Source organism: Pectinophora gossypiella, unplaced genomic scaffold (genome assembly GCF_024362695.1).
Source record: "Pectinophora gossypiella unplaced genomic scaffold, ilPecGoss1.1 Pgos_84, whole genome shotgun sequence".
In the NCBI taxonomy this organism is placed as follows: domain Eukaryota; kingdom Metazoa; phylum Arthropoda; class Insecta; order Lepidoptera; family Gelechiidae; genus Pectinophora; species Pectinophora gossypiella.
The window spans coordinates 1-20,324 of record NW_026063294.1 but is presented as its reverse complement, the minus strand read 5'-3'; the positions used below and the strand labels follow the sequence as shown (position 1 = coordinate 20,324).

General features: G+C 41.3%; 1 long non-coding RNA gene and 3 pseudogenes across 2 annotated transcripts; 3 read left to right on the top strand and 1 right to left on the bottom strand.

Moving 5' to 3' along the window:
- Window positions 1-144: 144 nt before the first annotated feature.
- LOC126381689 (protein bric-a-brac 2-like) lies at window positions 145-2,411 on the top strand (annotated as a pseudogene).
- A 3,177-nt stretch (window positions 2,412-5,588) lies between these two features.
- Window positions 5,589-7,882, bottom strand: LOC126381690 (uncharacterized). 2 transcript variants are annotated; one of them, XR_007568920.1, is made up of 3 exons: window positions 6,973-7,882; window positions 6,749-6,879; window positions 5,589-5,778 (listed from the first exon to the last, which is right to left on the bottom strand). It is a non-coding gene; the product is annotated as an uncharacterized LOC126381690 (long non-coding RNA). The 2 variants fall into 2 exon arrangements; XR_007568919.1 differs by having other exon boundaries at window positions 6,749-7,882.
- A 3,568-nt stretch (window positions 7,883-11,450) lies between these two features.
- On the top strand, window positions 11,451-14,534 carry LOC126381686 (protein bric-a-brac 2-like; annotated as a pseudogene).
- A 2,317-nt stretch (window positions 14,535-16,851) lies between these two features.
- LOC126381693 (uncharacterized) lies at window positions 16,852-20,308 on the top strand (annotated as a pseudogene).
- Window positions 20,309-20,324: the final 16 nt, after the last annotated feature.

Genomic DNA, 20,324 nt, shown 5'->3' with positions numbered 1-20,324 from the left:
CCGACTTCGGCTTACGTCGGACGTCCGTCACTCCCGCGACATAAAGACAAAGTTCGTGTACAATTAGAAAAAGTATCCAGACAAATAAGGTTGGCAATTCCACGGTATAAAAATAATAAGAAAACCATTAAAACTGCGTCGAAGATGTCTCGGCAATATACTTTGAGGTGGAACAACCACCAGCCGAACTTCATCTCGATGTTCACAACGCTGCTGAACACGCAAACATTAGTTGATGTCACCCTCGCGGACGAGGGGAAACATCTACAGGCCCACAAAGTAGTATTGTCTGCATGCAGCACTTATTTTCAGGCACTGTTTATGTACAACCCGTCTCGGCATCCGATCGTGATCCTGAAAGATGTCACTTTCGCAGATCTGCGAACAATGGCCGATTTTATGTATTACGGCGAAGTTAATGTCACAAAGGAACAGCTCCCACAGGTGCTGGATACAGCGAAAACTCTAAAGATAAAGGGTCTGACGGAGATGCCGGACTCGACACTGCTAACGCGGTCACAGGGCACGTCCGCTGACTTCCCTACCGACTCCGTTATCTCGCAGCGACACGCTGCCTCGCCAAGCATTTTGCCGAGGCGGAAACGGGGGCGAAGGAGGAGTTCGGCAGGCTCGGGGCAGATGGTGGAGGAAGAGGGCCGCGAGGAGTCCGGCCCATCGGTGAATGTGGTGCGCGGCGACGCGATCACGTGGAGCTCGGTGCCGCAGCGGCGCAGCCGGGAGTATCACGACGACAGGGCCGTCGACGGTTCCCAACAAACATCCGAAGCACAAAATACTTGGAACAATTGGGAATGGGGGGTAACACAGGAATGGCTCAAGGAGGACAGTGGAGTATGATGGATCATACGTACCCGCGGTACTCGAATGCGTGCTTGGGTAGCACCGGTCTGCAGGGCGAGGCGATGTACATTTATTTATTTATTTTTTACAGTTTATTCGTTTTTTTATATGAACAACATGAGCCAGTACATGAACGCGGGGCTGAGCGAGTACGGGCAGGCGCTCGGCGTTGGTGGCGTGGGCGGAGTGGGCGGCGTGGCAGGCCCCTCGCCAGGACCCAGCTGCGTGGCGGACGCTGCCGCCGCACCCGAGCAGCCGCCGCAGCAGCAGAAGCGCCGCCGCGCCACCAACCCACGGTCCGAGGAAAACTTCTAGCGCTCTCTCGAGGCCGTGCGCTTCGGCGGCATAGGCTTTTGCAAGGCCGCGCGCCTTTTCGGCGTCAACAACCACACTCTATGGCTCGAATACAAAAAGAAGGGCTACCCCAACAACCGGCCGAGCATCAAGAGCCGCATCAAACGAGAGCGCACGACGCCGCCGCCGCCGAGGGACCTCGTCAAGGATGACGTACCGCAACAGGAGCAGCAGATGGCGCTCATCTGCCCACCGCACCCCGTGCCCGTAAGCTATATTGACTCCCGGCCCGTCGACTTCCCGCTGCAGGGCATGGCCCACAACTCGCCCCTCAACATCCTCAGGTTGGCAATTCCACGGTATAAATATAATAAGAAAACCATTAAAACTGTGTCGAAGATGTCTCAGCAATATAGTTTGAGGTGGAATAACCACCAGCCGAACTTCATCTCGATGTGGACAACGCTGCTGAACACGCAAACATTAGTTGATGTCACCCTCGCGGACGAGGGGAAACATCTCCAGGCCCACAAAGTAGTATTGTCTGCATGCAGCACTTATTTTCAAGCACTGTTACGAAGCATTTCGGACCAGACGAGCCTTGTAGCGACATCTAGTGATTTTTGACGTTTACAACGTAATTTTATGACATCACAGATGGCGCTGCAGGGTTATCGATGGGCCCGAACATTTGAATAATTAATTTTCTATTTTTTCTAAATTATTTATTATAGGTCTGAATACAGATTTCAAAGCTTTTTCATTTTCGGTTTCAATGTTGTAATATGGTGTTATACGTTGTAATATGTTGGCTCGCAGGTTCGCACGATGTAGTTCTCAAGTAAAAGTAACGCTTTTCAAGGCGTATTGTCAGAGCTTCTACACGTGCAGCCTGTGGGCTGACTGTACGCGACGGGCATACGGCGACCTGCGCGTCCAATACAACAACGCGTTCAGGGTCCTGATGGGGCTGCCGCGGCGTTGTAGTGCGTCGGGAATGTTCGCGGTAGCGCATATTGACGGCTTTGCAGCCATTATTAGAAAGCGATGCGCTTCCTTTCTAGCGAGGGCGCGCGACAGCCCTAACGGCATCCTGAGGGCGTTGGTGGACCGGTGGGACTCGCCTTTTCTTAAGGTGTGGATAGGCCGCCATACCGCATAGGACCACTTCGTTTTTATTTATTGATTTTTATTTATTGATTTTTAATTTTTAATTGTTTATTTTGTAATTTGAATTTGACTTTTACTATTTTAATTGTTTGTGGTATATTTTTTTTTAATGTATGGATTTTTAAATCTGAAATAAACGATATATTATTATTAATGTTTCGCAATTTCTTAACCTTTTTTTTAACAGCTTCTGCTGCATTGACTATTTGGCGTTTTAAACAAGCTTCCATTATGAAAATAAGTTTGTGCTTCTGCTAAATCTTTAGGCAAAATAACCCGATTTACCAAGTAACATCACATTATATATCAGAAAAATGATATGATCAATAAAAAAATACGAAACTGTCAAATTTATTTCTATAACATCCTTCATTTTTCTGACAATCTTTATTGATCACCAAATAACTATATGGTTCACTCCATATTTTAGAACACATTTCACGGAACTCTTTCCAGGACATATCTGTGTTAACGTGTTCATCATAAACGTGTTTCATATTTATTTCATCTTGCTTAAACAGAATAATCAAATTAGCATTGGCTCGTACTAGTTGTTTTGGAACCTTACTGTAAGTTTGATTTAAATAAAACGAATCTATGTTTCGATGCCTACCCATCGCAAAATAATCTCGCATGTTATTCTGATTTTCACACGCTACGACATCAAATATAATTATTGAATTTGGTTTAGCATCCTGGGGGCTGAGAACTTCTTCACTATCCTTATATTTTGAAAATGAGACACTGGGCACCATGTCTAGGACTTTTTCCAAAAATATGTATTTTGGTTGATCTAATGTTTTTGAATACACGTAAACATTTTTAAATTGCAACCCATCCTTATGCAAAAGAAGACCAATAACAAGATTTGTTTTCCCGCAATTAGAAGGTCCGCACACTATACACCTGATTGTATTAGGTAATAGTTTACCATGACGGATATTTTTGTTTCGCGTGTCTAAACAAAAAGTGTCAATTTGCAACGAATCCGGTTGTTTAATAAACTTCATAGTGGCAATGAATGTCACCTAATATAGCTAAAATTATAATGATTAAAAGAGTCATATAATTTTATTATTTTATATTATTTTATATTGGTGCCGATTCCGGAAGGCAAACTTAAATTTAAATTAGCTAAGATTACGGTTTAAATGTCAAAAACTGGATTTGCATTCTGGCGGCACATTTTAGTTGACGCCTAATCTTAAATTTAGGAATGACGTTTCTAAATTACTCAATTTAGGTTTAGGCGACAAAAAGCTATTCTAGCAAACATTTCATTTGACGTTAAACTCTTATTCTAAATTAATTTTATACGGTTTTCTAAACTTGCCGGATAAAATTAAACTTCTTAAAATTAAGTACATGAATCAGTTTTTCGGCGCTTTTTGTGAATTCCGGCCACTGATTTCACCTGCAGATCATTAGGAAGACCTTGCCGCTCTCAAAACAACTTAAATAGCGATAAAGAACCTTCTAAATATACGAATAGAAGGATCAACGAGAAATATTTGTTTTACGTCGTTTACCGCCCAAGACCAGTAAAAGAAAGAAGACTGCGAGGAGGCCCCATCGAAACAAAAGACTCTTAGCTGGTATGATGATGTCTCTGGCATGAGTATCATCTTCAAAGTTAATCCAAACATTTATCTAAGAGGACAATCTAATTGTGTCAATCTTAAACACTACTTTCAACTGGACCGTGTGGTGGATGCTTGAAACAATGCAGTGCCAGTGATATTAACGATTAACGTGTAACATCAACACATACCTAGCTCTGTGTGTGTCAAAACTGTAATGACTCCTACCAGGCGCGCAGTGCAGGCTGCACTGCCTGCTTCTTCTTATCCTTTTGACCTGAAGGACTTAAAATTACTACAAAAGTAATGTACCTATCTATGGAATGGAACTACAGAAGTACACTGAAGGAAGGCCTCCAAAGCAAGGTAAATGTTATCAGGTATAAATAACATGGCAGCAACCAAACAGTTTATTGCCCAAGTCAAATTACTAACACACTTGATCCCGCTCTGGGTAGATACCTTACTTGTTGGTTTATTCCTTTAGATTATTTCAAAATACTTTATGATGTGAACCAAACAAAATCACCAGTTAGCAGTAACAAAAGGTGGACTAAAAAACTTCTTTTACAAGCTCTTTACTGCTTTATCTCAGTTTCCACGAATATCATGGCATGCTAAATGTACTGGGAATGTGACGGAACCCACATTTTTTGTTTACATCCTTCTGATCATTATATTTGTTTCTGTCCAACCCGTTAGGAAATGTAAGCATGAATTGATGTATGTATGTATTCTAAATAATCCTTTTTTATTTCAGGTGATAAATCTTTGACTTTGACATTTGCAAGTAGTCCTAATAGCCACTGCATCCTGAATTGTAATTATGAGCCACCAATAACAAAAAAGACTCTAGGCACTTGCAACAGTGTCGAAATATCGGGAGTCTCATATCCCCCATTTAAACGCGATAAGAACCCGTTATTATGTGTTTTAATTATAACAAAAAAGACGTCTGTGACATGGATCCCTAATGTTCTCTCAGGTATGTAAGTACATTAAATATGAATGCAAATCTGTCTACCTATGAGTTATATATATAACAGCCTCCTTAGTCTAATGGTTCTCTAACCATAGCTCACAATCAGGAGATCCGGGTCTGATACCCAATGGGGACATCATCAAAATCACTTTGAGGCTGTCAAGGTCCTTTGTATGGATAGGAAATTGCAGGCTTGAATCATCCAATTGTCTGAAGAAGTCAGATGATTCTGTGCTTCGGAAGGCACGTCAAGCAGCTATTCCCGGGCTATTTAGCCCAAACACCGTCACTAATCTGCAGTCGAGCAGCATATAGTATGCTTCATACCCCCTCCGGTTGATTGAAGGGATGCCCATGCCCAGCAGTGGGACATAATAAATAGGCTATTTATGTTTGTTTCTTATTAGAATAATTATCTAAGCATTATACTTGTTTTAGATGGTGATGAATAAAGAAAGAAGAACCCAGGAGTATAAAAAAATACTTACATACATACCTACCATTGTGGTGCTGTACATACATACATAGTCACACCACCATACCAGGATGGACTGAGCCGTGCACTACCAAGAAGACCAACTGCAGCCTCTTGTGATGGTCATAATGACCAGAGTGGTGACAGATAAGCAACCCATCACAAATATAAATATTTCTTTTTTCTGTGCAATTTTTGATGTTATAAATAAAATACAATCAAAAAGTATTTGTAACAAGTATGTTTTATTACTAGTTTAGTAGGGAACAGAAATAAAATAAATAAACAAATTTATTTTGTCTTTCTTCTACATCTGTGAGGTTTATTTGGGAACATTCACCAGTTTTTTCAGTTAAGGCCCTTGTTATCCTCCCATTGTTATGTAATCTGCTCGTTGTCACTCTCAACTCCCAAATCTGAAGAGAAAACAAATATTATAAAAGCTGTATACACTTCCATCTCTCTAAACTTTAATAAATCAAGACAACATGCAGTCAGTTTTTTAAGACAGTTACCTACATACATACATAAACAGCCTATATACATCCCACTGCTGGGCACAGGCCTCCCCTCAATCAACCAGAGGGGGTATGGAGCATACTCCACCATGCTGATCCAAAAAAGAAAAACACCGTAAAAACACCTCCACCAACCCGGATTGGAGTCCGTTACCGAGCCCATTATAATACTGAAGAAGATCCCTTCCATAGTTACTCTTCTTCTTCTATCATGTGAGTTATAAGATGGATTACCAACCTCATCAACCCTGGTGTCTTGGTTATTATTGAGCCGCCAAGGGCCCCTGACATGACTCATGTAACAACTACATACTTACACTAGTAAGTAGTAACCAAGACCAACAGCTTTACATGCCTTCTGAAGCACTGATCATCTTACATTTGGACAATCAGGTGTTCAGCCTGTAATGTCCTAGCAACACAAGGAATACAAAGTGATTTCTGTGTTTTTCTCCATCAAGATTTCGAACCCGGGACCTCTGGATTGTGAGCACAACGTTCAACTACTGGACCAACGGACCAGGCCGTTATGTGTTAGTTACTATGACTGGCATGATAACGGTTTCATACATAAGAGGCAAATTCACAAAGAGAGAGTATTGACTCCCTTACTAATTACTTAAGTACCTATATAGGTCATTTCATTAGATAAGTAAGCCCTTTAGTCCGAGACACCACCAAATAGTCACAGCAGCAGGTTGATGAGGTAGGTCATTGATCTTACAAACCACATTAGAGAAAAAAACGGATTAGCGTTCCTCATAATCTGGCCCGTCCTAGGCCTGAGCCTAATCAGCCGAAAAGGAAATCCACTTAAAAACGAGCAACACTCACTTAAATATATATTTTTAACTAGGAATATGCTTACATGTTGCCATTGCTCCAAGATGCATCAAAATTCTTCCATACTATTGTTTTATAAACATTAAAAGAGTTCATCCTCTTATTGATTTTCTTTATAATTATGTCATCCAACTTAAGGTTTCTGTCAAGTATTGCCTGAAAATTAGTAAAAAATCTGATTAATACAAGTAACTCAGATTAATATGATGTCTACAAGTTCTTCTATGACATATTTTTTCGATCACTCACCTCTTCATCACTAAATTTGTAGTGCAACTGCTCAGGAGGAAATCTAATACAATCACTCCTGTCTTCAAAACTTCGTGCTCACCTCATGGTGGACTTTCTCTACTTGGTAATTTAAGGCTATTTACGTGTACGAATGAGTCCATATTAAAAGAGCTCAAGATCACGACGCGGCTCTCCTCAATATGCCGGAATCGTGCCCTAAGCTTCTTCGGACATATTATGCGGTCTCCGAAGCACAGTCTGGAGAAGCAGATCATCGTTGGGCAAATGGATAGCAAACGTGCGCGAGGAAGGGCGCCTACGAGGTGGTCTGACATCGTGAAGAAGACGGTGGACGGCAGCATACAGAGGGCGGTGCACGCAGCATATAGCCGTACCAAGTGGAAAACCATAACCTGTGGTCGCGATCCTCAGCAGTGTGGGAACGACAAAGAAGAAGATAGGAGTCTTGTTGGTTGAGGACTGTTAATATGCATTCACAGCGAGTTCCGTCGTTCTGATACAACACAACTTCCACTTTTACTAGTTCCGCCTTGGTCTTCCTCTTCATCGACGTCCTTTTATTTAGTCATTTTTGTGTTTTATTAAGTATTTTTGATTTGAAAACCTAACGATACCTAATCTCTACACGTTTTTTTTTTAAGTATGATCTTGACGTTGTGTTTTTATGGTTTAGAATAATGCCAGATGTATGTTTTAAAATTCATAGAAAAATGTTTTATTGCATTTATTTATTGTATTTGCTGCCAAAACACACATAAATTATGATTTTGTATTCCTTCGTACGAAATTATAAGAAAAACATGTATTTTTTTTGTTCGAATGACGATTTCATTCACTCACTTCCATTCATTCTTCTTTACCAATTCTTTACGAAAAAAACGGCACCAGCTGGTTGACCATAGACCTCGTAGCGTTCTATTAAATTTAAGCGTGTCAAAAATCTTGTTAAAATATTTTAAATTTAGACGACCGGAAAGCCAGAATTGCACTTTTTGCTAAACTAAAATAAAATTAGGTTTTATAAGATAAATTTAGATTTAAGTTGGTGTTTGCAGGAATCGGCACCATTATATATAGCTGCAAACCCATTGACTCACTGACTCACTGACATAATTGTTCTCCCAGAAGAGCGTCGGCGGGTAAAAATAATGTATGAGAAAAGTGATCAAAACCTCCCGGTGAGTATGGGGAAAACTTCCAGATCTTGGGAGAAACTGCTCCGCATCAGGGAGACACCCTACGGCCTGGCGCAACTACGCACCTGAAGATTCTTTTTTCACAAAACCTATTTAAAATCTTGGGTCAAATTCATCGTTGGTGAAAAAAAATCAAAATGGCGGGAAAAACAAATGGCCGCCATACAAAATTTCGGTTTTCCAGAAAATGTCTCGGGGGTAAAAATGATGTATAGGAATGTGATCGGAACGTCATGTCAAGTATGAAAATACGTCTGGGTTTTCGATAGCTGCTCCGCATCAGGGAGACACCCTACGGCCTGGCAAAACTATCGCACCTGGAACATTTTTTTTTCCACCAAACCTATTAAAATCTTAGTCAAATTTTATTGCCGGTAAAAAAAAAACAAAATGGCCGAAAAACAAGATGGCCGCCATACGAAATTTTGTTTTTCCAGAAAATGTCTCGGTTATAAAAATGATGTATAGGGGTGTGATCGAAACGTCATCTTGGAAAACTGCTCCGCATCAGGGAGACACCCTACGGCCTGGCAAAACTATAGCACCTAGAACTTTTTTGATTTTACCAGACCTATTTAAACAAGATGAAGCCGCCATACAAAGCTTCGAACTAATACAGGACACGCGAGCAGCTTGCTGCGAGCGAACCACGCGACATCTAGTTTACCTTATATACACATTACGATGTTAATCTTATATTATTGGGCATTCCACCCACCTAAGTGAGCGCAGCGAACGGTCGTGAGCAGAGCGAACGATAGGTGGGACAGAATATCCAATAATATACTACTAGTGCACGTCCGCTCGACACGACGACTCTGTAGTGACTCGCTCGACTTCACTCAGCTCTGGCCGTACGCCACCTGCCGTCGGAACGTTGCAACTTCATGACGAAAGTGATGTAACTTCATTTTATTTTCCGATTTGATCTATTTCTCTTCTTAATTCATAACTAACGCCGACAAATTTAATTAAACCTAACAGTACCTCAACTTGAAAACTGTTATTACGGTGAGTCGTTTTCATATTGGAACCTTATTGTTATTGTCTTCATTGCTATGTGAATTTTCGTTTCTAATAATGAGGAAATTGATTTAAAATTAACTTTGAAATTACTATTTCCCTTTCTTTAAAAAGAAAATTGACGAGACATATTGTGTCAATCGGTGTCAATCATACCGCGTTTTCCAATCTGTTTTCATCATTGTTAAATCTTTGTTTTTTGGTCTAAAAATATTTCGAATTGGTGTAGATACGCTTAACCTGCGTGGTTCAAGTTGTATTTTCTCACTCCAAACAGGAGGAGGTTAGTCATGACATGATAATTAAGTCTCGTTAAATAACGTGTTTTGTAATCTACTGTCGTTCATCGAATCTTTTTAAACCGATTGAAAGAAAGTCATGTGAATACAATAACACAGTGAATTCTTTTGTTTCATGTCATAACTTGACACGTGGTTCGGCAACTGGTGTATTGCAAGCGGCTATGCAAGTGGCGCGGGCTGAGCTGCGTAAAGTGACGACATCGTGGCAGCGCGTTGTATACCAGCCGGACTTGCTGCACTGGCGCTGTTGAAGACCTAAACCATGTCACAAGAGCAGTGGTTGATCTTTTATCGGAAATTCTTATAAGTCCTGGTGAGTCGTATCTGTTTTACCTGATTTGAAAAATGGGAAGTTGTAATAGGATACAAACGAATATAGTGCAGAAAGTTCTCTTTTGTAAACTTTAGTTAAATTGGTAATCGTAATGAAGTGAAGTAAACATTGCGAAGTAAAATGATTTGGATTATGATTAAATGAAATAGGCTTAGAAAATGCCCGAAACAAAGTAAATCATTAGTGAGAAAATTGGAGCAAAACATTCTAAATGATGATCATACCGAAGCAGTACCTAATTGTGTAAGTTCGGTAATATTTCCTCAAGGTGTTGGTGGCTACATTGTGACTTTATGACTTGTGTGTGTGAGATACCAGGGTGCTCTGTCGTATTGTGTTCGTGGACCATGGTGGCCATCCCGGGAGGGGATGTTGTGACTCATGACTGTTTTGTAGCGTAACCGCAGTTTGGGGAGGAATATTACAGTCTGTTGTCATTGCAGTAGATGTGTTATAATGTTGATTAATTTGATTGAGTAACGAAAGCTATGATTGACCTGTTTCGGAGCATCTCTGATAGGAAGCTGCGCACTTGAAGTGTTCGGGGCTGCAGCCACTTTTGTGCTGCTTGTCTTAGAAACTACAGGTATGCGGTCGAGGCCCGGATTTCATGTTAACTTTGTATTTGGTCATGACATTGTACCTGAATCTGTCTATGTTGAACTCCGGTAGAATTAGGCAAACTACACGAATTAGAAATTAGTGATGTAGAAGAAATTGTGTAACCCATTGACCTGTTTCGGAGCAACTCTGATAGGAAGCTGCGCACTTGTAGTGTTCGGGGCTGCAGCCACTTTTGTGCTGCTCGTCTCAGAAACTACAGGTATGCGGTCGAGGCCCGGATGTCATGTTGACTTTGTATTTGGTCATGACATTGTACCTGATTCTAAGTCAAGTTGACCTCCCGTAGAATCAGTCAAACGAATTAGAAATTAGTGATGTAGAAGAAATTGTGTAACCCATTGACCACTATTCTACCAACTAAAATGTAAAGTTTGTGTGCTAGCTGTGTTGAGATATCGTCACTTGGTGTAAGTGGTATGAGTTGCTGTCGCTCGATTTAGGTGGCAGCAACGACTGTGTTGAGATATCGTCACTTGGTGTAACTGGCATGAGTTGCTACCGCTCGATTTAGGTGGTAGTGATGCCTGGTTGTGAGATATCGTTACTCTGCTGATTTTAGTGTAAAGAGTAATTTAATTTTCAAGTTTGGTTGTGTGTGTATGTGAATACTGGTCAATGGTCCGTGTATTGTTAGTTGATGATTTATCATGATGTAATGTGAGCTCATGTAGAGTCACAAGTAGAGCTCATGTAGAGTCACAAGTAGAGTCACAAGTAGAGCTCATGTTGAGTCACAAGTAGAGCTCATGTAGAGTCACAAGTAGAGCTCATGTTGAGTCACAAATAGAGCTCGGGCAGAGTCCTTTATAGTCTCATGTTAGGTCAGGAATGACCGAGCGAACTTTGATACTGTGCTGTAGTATATTGTTTGAGATTAACACACGAAGACGTGTGTCGCGCAGGATGGCCGTATCGGAGTTAGCTATGAATTAAGAAGAGAAATTGATCAAATCAGACACTATGATGAAGTGGCAACACTTCCGTCATGAAGTTGCAACGCTCCGACGAGAGGTGGCGTACGACCAGAGCGGGGTGAAGTCGGGAGTCACTACAGAGTCGTCGTGTTGAGCGGACGTGCACTGCCGTTCTAGTCGGGTAGTCTACCGCTAACCATCGTCATGAGCGGACGTGTCGAATAATTACGATCGGAAAGTGGAGTGCTATAGTCGCTCACCTATAACTTGTAGGGACGTCAAGAAATGTGATCGGAAAAGAGCACCTAACAAGTACGTACACATGTCGCGATGATTCGGTCCGAATATAGGAACCATGGGTGGTGGAGGGCCCCTTCGCGCTAACGTTCTTAGGCGCGCTAGATTTCGAGAAACTGTGTAACCGTTACAAATACCGTGATTTTGCCGTGGGTGTGAACCTTATGCTGTGACTTTATCTAATCGTAATACAAAAACTATGTGGAAGTAAATAAAATGATTGTGATACTAATGATGGCCATTATTGTCTTCTAACGCCGACCCTTTCTGACACCACTGCTACGACGTATATATTTAGAAGATATTTCCGTCATACATGATTTCTATGTAACATTAACCATTAAGGCTGCACACGCGACGGAAGCTTAAAAAATGCAGTAACTTCTCCCGTTTTCCCAAAATTTCCCTTCACTTCTTTGCGCCTATTAATTGTAGCGTAATGAAAAGTATACTTTAACCTGCCCAGTAGTATGAAGAATAATTGTACCAAGTTTCGTCAAAATCCGTCTAGTAGTTTTTGTTTCTATAAGGAACATACAGAAAGACAGACAGACAGACAAAAAATAACTTCTCTTTAGATTTATTCTATTTAGGATATATTGATATATCCATACCGACTTCGGCTTACGTCGGACGTCCGTCACTCCCGCGACATAAAGAAAATATAATAAAAAAACCATTAAAACTGTGTCGAAGATGTCTCGGCAATATACTTTGAGGTGGAACAACCACCAGCCGAACTTCATCTCGATGTTCACAACGCTGCTGAACACGCAAACATTAGTTGATGTCACCCTCGCGGCCGAGCGGAAACATCTACAGGCCCACAAAGTAGTATTGTCTGCATGCAGCACTTATTTTCAGGCACTGTTTATGTACAACCCGTCTCGGCATCCGATCGTGATCCTGAAAGATGTCACTTTCGCAGATCTGCGAACAATGGCCGATTTTATGTATTACGGCGAAGTTAATGTCACAAAGGAACAGCTCCCACAGGTGCTGGATACAGCGAAAACTCTAAAGATAAAGGGTCTGACGGAGATGCCGGACTCGACACTGCTAACGCGGTCACAGGGCACGTCCGCTGACTTCCCTACCGACTCCGTTATCTCGCAGCGACACGCTGCCTCGCCAAGCATTTTGCCGAGGCGGAAACGGGGGCGAAGGAGGAGTTCGGCAGGCTCGGGGCAGATGGTGGAGGAAGAGGGCCGCGAGGAGTCCGGCCCATCGGTGAATGTGGTGCGCGGCGACGCGATCACGTTGAGCTCGGTGCCGCAGCGGCGCAGCCGGGAGTATCACGACGACAGGGCCGTCGACGGTTCCCAACAAACATCCGAAGCACAAAATACTTGGAACAATTGGGAATGGGGGGTAACACAGGAATGGCTCAAGGAGGACAGTGGAGTATGATGGATCATACGTACCCGCGGTACTCGAATGCGTGCTTGGGTAGCACCGGTCTGCAGGGCGAGGCGATGTACATTTATTTATTTATTTTTTACAGTTTATTTGTTTTTTTTATATGAACAACATGAGCCAGTACATGAACGCGGGGCTGAGCGAGTACGGGCAGGCGCTCGGCGTTGGTGGCGTGGGCGGAGTGGGCGGCGTGGCAGGCCCCTCGCCAGGACCCAGCTGCGTGGCGGACGCTGCCGCCGCACCCGAGCAGCCGCCGCAGCAGCAGAAGCGCCGCCGCGCCACCAACCCACGGTCCGAGGAAAACTTCTAGCGCTCTCTCGAGGCCGTGCGCTTCGGCGGCATAGGCTTTTGCAAGGCCGCGCGCCTTTTCGGCGTCAACAACCACACTCTATGGCTCGAATACAAAAAGAAGGGCTACCCCAACAACCGGCCGAGCATCAAGAGCCGCATCAAACGAGAGCGCACGACGCCGCCGCCGCCGAGGGACCTCGTCAAGGATGACGTACCGCAACAGGAGCAGCAGATGGCGCTCATCTGCCCACCGCACCCCGTGCCCGTAAGCTATATTGACTCCCGGCCCGTCGACTTCCCGCTGCAGGGCATGGCCCACAACTCGCCCCTCAACATCCTCAGGTTGGCAATTCCACGGTATAAATATAATAAGAAAACCATTAAAACTGTGTCGAAGATGTCTCAGCAATATAGTTTGAGGTGGAATAACCACCAGCCGAACTTCATCTCGATGTGGACAACGCTGCTGAACACGCAAACATTAGTTGATGTCACCCTCGCGGACGAGGGGAAACATCTCCAGGCCCACAAAGTAGTATTGTTTGCATGCAGCACTTATTTTCAAGCACTGTTACGAAGCATTTCGGACCAGACGAGCCTTGTAGCGACATCTAGTGATTTTTGACGTTTACAACGTAATTTTATGACATCACAGATGGCGCTGCAGGGTTATCGATGGGCCCGAACATTTGAATAATTAATTTTCTATTTTTTCTAAATTTTTATTATAGGTCTGAATACAGATTTCAAAGCTTTTTCATTTTCGGTTTCAATGTTGTAATATGGTGTTATACGTTGTAATATGTTGGCTCGCAGGTTCGCACGATGTAGTTCTCAAGTAAAAGTAACGCTTTTCAAGGCGTATTGTCAGAGCTTCTACACGTGCAGCCTGTGGGCTGACTGTACGCGACGGGCATACGGCGACCTGCGCGTCCAATACAACAACGCGTTCAGGGTCCTGATGGGGCTGCCGCGGCGTTGTAGTGCGTCGGGAATGTTCGCGGTAGCGCATATTGACGGCTTTGCAGCCATTATTAGAAAGCGATGCGCTTCCTTTCTAGCGAGGGCGCGCGACAGCCCTAACGGCATCCTGAGGGCGTTGGTGGACCGGTGGGACTCGCCTTTTCTTAAGGTGTGGATAGGCCGCCATACCGCATAGGACCACTTCGTTTTTATTTATTGATTTTTATTTATTGATTTTTAATTTTTAATTGTTTATTTTGTAATTTGAATTTGACTTTTACTATTTTAATTGTTTGTGGTATATTTTTTTTTAATGTATGGATTTTTAAATCTGAAATAAACGATATATTATTATTAATGTTTCGCAATTTCTTAACCTTTTTTTTAACAGCTTCTGCTGCATTGACTATTTGGCGTTTTAAACAAGCTTCCATTATGAAAATAAGTTTGTGCTTCTGCTAAATCTTTAGGCAAAATAACCCGATTTACCAAGTAACATCACATTATATATCAGAAAAATGATATGATCAATAAAAAAATACGAAACTGTCAAATTTATTTCTATAACATCCTTCATTTTTCTGACAATCTTTATTGATCACCAAATAACTATATGGTTCACTCCATATTTTAGAACACATTTCACGGAACTCTTTCCAGGACATATCTGTGTTAACGTGTTCATCATAAACGTGTTTCATATTTATTTCATCTTGCTTAAACAGAATAATCAAATTAGCATTGGCTCGTACTAGTTGTTTTGGAACCTTACTGTAAGTTTGATTTAAATAAAACGAATCTATGTTTCGATGCCTACCCATCGCAAAATAATCTCGCATGTTATTCTGATTTTCACACGCTACGACATCAAATATAATTATTGAATTTGGTTTAGCATCCTGGGGGCTGAGAACTTCTTCACTATCCTTATATTTTGAAAATGAGACACTGGGCACCATGTCTAGGACTTTTTCCAAAAATATGTATTTTGGTTGATCTAATGTTTTTGAATACACGTAAACATTTTTAAATTGCAACCCATCCTTATGCAAAAGAAGACCAATAACAAGATTTGTTTTCCCGCAATTAGAAGGTCCGCACACTATACACCTGATTGTATTAGGTAATAGTTTACCATGACGGATATTTTTGTTTTGCGTGTCTAAACAAAAAGTGTCAATTTGCAACGAATCCGGTTGTTTAATAAACTTCATAGTGGCAATGAATGTCACCTAATATAGCTAAAATTATAATGATTAAAAGAGTCATATAATTTTATTATTTTATATTATTTTATATTGGTGCCGATTCCGGAAGGCAAACTTAAATTTAAATTAGCTAAGATTACGGTTTAAATGTCAAAAACTGGATTTGCATTCTGGCGGCACATTTTAGTTGACGCCTAATCTTAAATTTAGGAATGACGTTTCTAAATTACTCAATTTAGGTTTAGGCGACAAAAAGCTATTCTAGCAAACATTTCATTTGACGTTAAACTCTTATTCTAAATTAATTTTATACGGTTTTCTAAACTTGCCGGATAAAATTAAACTTCTTAAAATTAAGTACATGAATCAGTTTTTCGGCGCTTTTTGTGAATTCCGGCCACTGATTTCACCTGCAGATCATTAGGAAGACCTTGCCGCTCTCAAAATAGCTTAAATAGCGATAAAGAACCTTCTAAATATACAAATAGAAGGATCAACGAGAAATATTTGTTTTACGTCGTTTACCGCCCAAGACCAGTAAAAGAAAGAAGACTGCGAGGAGGCCCCATCGAAACAAAAGACTCTTAGCTGGTATGATGATGTCTCTGGCATGAGTATCATCTTCAAAGTTAATCCAAACATTTATCTAAGAGGACAATCTAATTGTGTCAATCTTAAACACTACTTTCAACTGGACCGTGTGGTGGATGCTTGAAACAATGCAGTGCCAGTGATATTAACGATTAACGTGTAACATCAACACATACCTAGCTCTGTGTGTGTCAAAACTGTAATGACTCCTACCAGGCGCGCAGTGCAGGCTGCACTGCCTGCTTCTTCTTATCCTTTTGACCTGAAAGACTTAAAATTACTACAAAAGTAATGTACCTATCTATGGAATGGAACTACAGAAGTACACTGAAGGAAGGCCTCCAAAGCAAGGTAAATGTTATCAGGTATAGCCGCTTGATTGCTCCGTAAAACTACCAGTCTACACACTTTCTGCACCTAATATGCCCCGTAGACCACTAGTCTACAAGATTACCTGTGCTTAAATTGCCCGTGTGGACTAGTGGTCTACAAGCGCTTTCGACTAGACCTTTCTCTAGTTTTATGAATTATATCCGTCTTCCTCGTTCATTAGCGTGTTTATATATATCTATCCTGCTTCTTTGATAAATTTCCAACCAACTAAAACCATAAAACCGTATTCCATTCCTAGAAAAAAATTAAAAAAAAACAAAGTTGAAGTTGACATTTTCGAATGTGTGGTTCGCGAGTGCTGTGATTATGTGTTGTGCCGATTTGTGAAGAATTTAAATACTTACGGTGAGTATTTTTACTTGGATTTTTATTATTATCAAGGTAAGTAAACTACTAAACTGTAGAAATAAAGTTTTCAGCGTGAAACATAAAATTTGTCCTTTTCTGAACCCGATAAAGTTGACGGTATATTTTTGGCGCGCGCTTCCCGGCTAACGTAATAGTTTTATCTTCAATTTTGATGTATTTGGGTTGTATTATAATTCTAAATACTATCAAAATGATTATTAACGTTATGATCATGTAAATTCTAGCCGGGACGTTAAAATTAGAAGCATTTTTGAGTCAGAAATATTAAAATCTGACTAACAAGTGTTAATGGTGCATATAAGGCTACGTGCACACCGTGAGATCGCGGGACCGAAATCCGGAAAATATATTTAACGTTACTTTGGCTTATTTAAAATGTTTTTGAATGTTTTTTTATTTATATGCAGTTAAGGTTAGGTGCTGACGGAGTAATCGTGCGTTCCGGACTGGTTTTTTTTCTATACGCTTGTCCGAAATTGACCATATTATTAAATTTTACCGCTTGTGAATGTGAAATGCTTGCTGCTGGTTTTTATTTTTTTTTTGTCTTCTATTTGGTTTTTTGTTTTTTATTGCATGTGATACAGAAATTGTAAGCCAAAGTGGTCAGGGTGCTATGAGACCACGTCGGGGCTTGGGAGCGGCGAGAGGTCGCGGAGGTGCTCGAGGTGGTGGTCGGAACGGTGTCAGTGGTAGTAGGGGTGGCCGTAGGCCACGCTGTGCCCGATCTTTGTCTTTTCCACCGTAAGCAATATTAAATTCAAACTAAATCATTAATTGTAAGTAAAACTTCCGACATTCACTAAAATATTTTTTTATGTTTAGTCTTGGAGATGAAAACGTAGAAGTGCCAGCAGTGGAACCTTCTCCAGGCCCATCTGGAATTTCACAACGGTAAAATCTAAATAAATTAACTTTATTGTATATAATTGTTCCAGTAACATTCATTCATAAAATTTTGGATTTTAGGCCTACTTCATTGACAGAGCAATTGAAAGTCGCCAAGATGGCAAGGCATAAGGATAAAAAACATGAAAAGTTGCTGTCTGAGAATCAAAAAAAGGACTGTCCAGGCTACGCGATGCAAAGCAAGTAGGCAATTTTAAAATGCCAGATGCTCCAGAACCACAGTAAGTAAAGTTAGAAATAAATTCAATGTTTTAACTGCTCATAAGCTTGTTTGGTTGAACATGTGCATGGTATCAGGTCAACATTTTTTTATTTATTTACAGAAGAGGAAGAGGAAAGGGAAAGGGCAAAGGAAGAGGCAGTGAAGACTCGCGGATGTGGAGGCCATGCCCACTTTTACCTGGGGTACCAACTGTCCCCCTCCACGTATACGTCAGCCGTGGGAATTGCAACAGCAACGCCCGATTGGTAAATGTATAATACTTTATTAATAATATTTCCGTAGGTACTTCATTCATCTGTCAAAATCTCATTTGAGTCAAAACCTAGAATTCGTAACAGAGTTAAACTCAATCATGTTTAAAGTTAGGCATATTATGTTGTGTTCATTCTCTCTAGTAAATATCCTCGTTGTTAAATTCTAGATATCACCGCGGAGCAGGAGCATGAGGATGACATCGAAGGCACACCTGCCGGCTCCATAAGCCCGCCACAGCATGTTACAGGTAAGGCTAAAACTTCTTAAAGCAGATGACAGTTTTTGCTCCGGCTTACGTACTACTTTATTTATTTTTCTATTCCAGTTACCACCGCGGAGCAGGAATGAGGATGATGACATCGAGGGCACACCTGCCGGCTCCATAAGCCCGCCACAGCATGTTACAGGTAAGGCTAAAACTTCTTATAGCAGATGTCAGGTTTTGCTCCGGCTTACGCAATACTTTATTTATTTTTTTTATTCCAGTTATCACCGCGGAGCAGGAGGATGAGGATGATGACATCGAAGGCACACCTGCCGGCTCTATAAGCCCGCCACAGCATTTTACAGGTAAGGCTAAAACTTCTTATAGCAGAGTTAGTTTTTGCTCCGGCTTACGTAATACTTTATTTATTTTTTTATTCCAGTTACCACCGCGGAGCAGGAGGATGAGGATGATGACATCGAGGGCACACCTGCCGGATATTTTCTTCCAGAAATCACCCAGGATGAGGAGATATGCCCTCCCCTCCTAAAGGCCGTTCCTTCTGCAGGGACCCCATCTCAAGCAAAGTAGGTTATTCTGTTTCTGTAATAAATTAATTTTTGCCGATTCTAAAACAAATTATAAACAAAATTTACAGTTTCTACAATTTTTTATTGACAGGAAACGCAAGATCCAATTTTCGCCCTCAACGGGGATCATCCAGGGTACTGCATCGCCTCAAAATATCTTGCCAGCTGAGATAGAATTCCTGGGGTTTACACCTTGTTAGTTGATATGATATTATTTAAAAAATACCTATATTTCTTTTCCTTTCAACTTACTTTCTAAAAATTTATAACTGTTTCAGCTTCTACCGGCACTCAAACAGCGCCTGGCTCTGGAAGAAGCAATTACGATATGGGTAACTTAAAGTTTTATTTGAATTTCATGTATCGCCTCCATAAGATGATAGGGTGAACCAAATCCTAAAATAATTTATTTCTTACTTACAACAGACGTCGATATCGATATAGAGCGAGACTTCATAGAGCCTGGCGAAGGCAGCGAAATAGATGAAGATGAGTTGGCGGATATTATGGTCGGTATGATCGATATTTCCTTGAAACCTAAACAAATCGGTGATTTTCCGATGGACTTAGACAGTATTGCTGAACAAGAGTTAGATGAGGCGATACAGGAGCTGGACAATGCTGCCGACCAAGAGCTTCGGAACGTGGTGGGATCGGAAGTGGATTGCTTCAATTTGACTGGCGAGGCGAGCCGGAAAATTTTGAGTCTGTCAGGGAAGCATTTACTGTGCCATCTACTGGACCAACGTTTGATAACGCCGATTTAATTCCCTTAGATGTTTTTTTCAAGATTTGGGATGCTGATATTATTGCTCACATCGTGCGCGAAACCAACCGCTACGGTGCTCAGCTAATAATGTCAACCATACCATCCAAGAAAAATTCTAGATTAAGCCGTTGGAAAGACGTGACCAGTGACGAAATCCTACGGTTTTTAGCAGTTTTAATGTTACAGTCACTGGTTATAGATTATGTGGAGAGAGAATATTGGTATCCCGCGATTGGAGAACTCCAAATAGGCAATTTTAAAGAAATAATGACTTATAACCGTTTCGTCATCATCAAACGTTGTCTCCATTTTATAGACAATACCACTTTGCCCGTGCCGTCCACCAAACTTGATAAAATCATGCCCATCATTGAGCACCTAAACAAAAAATTTAAGTCTTTATACGTTCTTGAGCAAAATATAGCAATTGACGAGTCACTCCTTCTTTGGAAGGGGCGCCTCTCATTTGCGCAA